The sequence below is a fragment of the Neovison vison genome, chromosome X, assembly GCF_020171115.1.
Source record: "Neovison vison isolate M4711 chromosome X, ASM_NN_V1, whole genome shotgun sequence".
Classification (NCBI taxonomy): Eukaryota; Metazoa; Chordata; class Mammalia; order Carnivora; family Mustelidae; genus Neogale; species Neogale vison.
In genome coordinates, this window is record NC_058105.1 from 35,392,475 (window position 1) to 35,395,340 (window position 2,866).

Below are 2,866 nucleotides of genomic sequence, written 5' to 3' on the forward strand. Positions count from 1 at the left end.
CTGGTTATTTAGTAATTTTTTCCAAATATTAGAGGATTTTCCATATATTATTTTGTCTCTGTTATTACTATCTAGTTTAATATCATTATGGTCAGCAAAAGTACTTTGTATGACTTCCATTAACGATTTTAAGGTTTGTTTATGGCCCAGAATATGTCTCATGGGTACTTGATAAAATTAATTCAAGCTGGTGACAGTATCATTTAGGCTTTCTATATTCATATTTATCTCCGTTCTAATTCTTCTATCGATTACTGAAATACCTGTATCGAGGGCACCATATACATTTGTGTATTTGTCTATTTCCTCTTTCATTTATATTACTTTCTATCAGGTGTCTTTTGAAGATCTGTTGTAAGCTGCATATGCATTTAGGATTGTTATGTCTTGGTGAACTAATTCTTTCATAATTAGCTCCTTCATTCCTGGTAATAGGTATTGCTCTGAAGTTTCCTTTGTCTGATATTAACATAGCCACCACGGCATTTTTTCAACTATTATTTGCACTGTATATTTTTTTCACCATTTTACTTTATTTATTACTTCAGGCTTTACTTTTTAATAAAAGAGATGAGTTGGATAGTTCCAAGATACAAAATTAACCAGTTTTTTAAAAATATTTTATTTATTTATTTGACAGAGATCACAAGTAGGCAGAGAGGCAGGCAGGGAGAAAAGGGAAGCAGGCTCTCCAGTGAGCAGAGTCTGACGCAGGGCTTGGTCCCAGGACTCTGGGATCATGACCTGAGCTGAAGGCTGAGGCTTAACCCACTGAGCCACCCAGGTGCCCCAAAACTAACCAGTTTTAAAGTGATTAATGATAACAACACGCAGCTCAATCCTTCCGCAAGGGAACAGTCCCCTCCCTGCTGCCCTCCTTAGTCATGATGCAGAGATGAGCACATCCCCAGTAAAACCATCCCTCTCCACCACAGAAATGAAGACATCTTTCACAAGATGCGTGACTCTGTCCAAGGACAGTGGGACATGGTCCATATTCTGCCTGCTCTTAAAACCAACCTGGTGGTCAAGCAGGGGCTGTAGCATGGCATTTGCTGAGCCTCCAGCCTTGAAAGAGTCTCAGTGGTAGAATCAGACCAGGTCAAAGTCGTACACAGCTCCTTTCCCTTCTTCATCCAGTTCCCATATGATGTTGTAAACATAATATAGAAAGAATTGTCTTGAATGGAGGGCGGTGGACAGCATTGCAGCAACTGCCCCTGTAGTCCTGGTCTTGTTATTAGAATGCTTACATGTCTTTAGTCTTGCTTCAGTAATCTTGGTCAAGGTAAGACAGTCTCCATGAAAACCGCTGCATCCAGGGACTGTTTTGTCTGCTAATTTGTAATACCTGGGGCCATCCCAGGTGCGAATTAAAAGCCCATCACTCAATCAAGTGTCAGAAGCAACAACTGAAAAACCTCCTCCTGCGATTACCAATACAGTACCTCCAGTACAGGGCGAGAAGCACAGCGGCAAAGGGCACAGGGCCTGGCAAGGCTCCATTGCCAGGTCTCAGCCTGGTCCCCAGCACAGGATCATGTGGCTCCAGCGGCTGCTGTCTCACAGTCAGATGGCTCCATCATTTTACTTTTAGCCTATATATGCCTTTATATTTAAAGTGTATTTCTTACAGACAGCATGTAATTGGGTCTTTTATAATTTAATTTCAATTTCTGCCTTTTAATTTGTGTTTAGAGTTTTAACGCTCCATGTAATTGTTGTCATGATTTGACTTAGATCTATGACAGAATTTGTTGCTGCTTGTCCCCACTGTTTGTACCCTTCTCTAACCCCTTTCCTGCTTTCTTTTAAATTGGCTGGACCTTTTTCTTACTATTCTATTTCCATTAATATATTCGCTTGTTTGCTGTTTTCCCTTGAATTATATTTTTCATAACTTCAGTAGAAATTACAATATATACACTAAACTTTCGCAATCTGTTCAGTGTTAGTATTTTACCACTTTTTAAAAAGATGTTATTTATTTATTTTTTTGAGAGAGAGAGAGCGAGAGAGAGCACGAGTGGGGTGAGGGACAGAGGGAGAAGCAGACTCCGTGCTGAACAGGGAGACCAATGCCATGCTGGATCCTGGGACTCCAGGATCATGACCTATACAGAAGGCAGGCACTTAACCGACTGAGCCACCCAGAGGCCCCATAAGTAAAATCTTAAAAAAAAAAAAACCCATAAATGAAATCATATTTCAGTATTTCTTTTATTGACCTATTTTCCTAGTTACTAGTTCTATCCTCTATCATCTCTAGTCTACTACTGAGTCCAGATGGTAATTTTTTCATTTCAAATGTTGTAGTTTTTAGTTCTAAATTTTCCATATGGTTCTTTTTTATGTACTTTTTATTTCTCTGCTGAGAATATCTATCCATTCAAGTGTTTTTTCCTTAACTTCATGGAGCCGAGGTATAACTGATGTTTTAAATACTTTGTCTGATAATTCCAACATCTGGGTTTTCTCAAGGTTCGCATTTGCTGATTGTCTTTTCCTTTGAGGATTGGTCATATTTTCCAGGCTCCTAATACGTCTAGTATACATAGTCACTCAGATATTTTGACTATTAAGTTGTTTAGACTCAAGGTCCTGAGACTTCTGGTTTTTTTGGAGAACGTTAACTTTTGTTTTGTTTTGTTTTGTTTTCTCGGGTAATCACCCTATTAGGTTTAGACCATATATTCTGTCTTGCCTTACATGGGTAGTAGCTCAAATCTTAGTTTTGAATGTGGAATAACCATACAATGAATACTTTTCATCCTTAAAAAAGAAACAAAATATGCATACATGCTATAATATGGATGAACATCAAAAACATGTTAAGTGAAAATAGCCAGATGCAAAAGACCACATA

At 38.4% G+C, this 2,866-nt stretch overlaps 1 pseudogene; it reads right to left on the reverse strand.

Annotated features, from left to right (window-relative positions):
• Positions 1-835: 835 nt before the first annotated feature.
• Positions 836-1,542, reverse strand: LOC122896542 (annotated as a pseudogene).
• Positions 1,543-2,866: the final 1,324 nt, after the last annotated feature.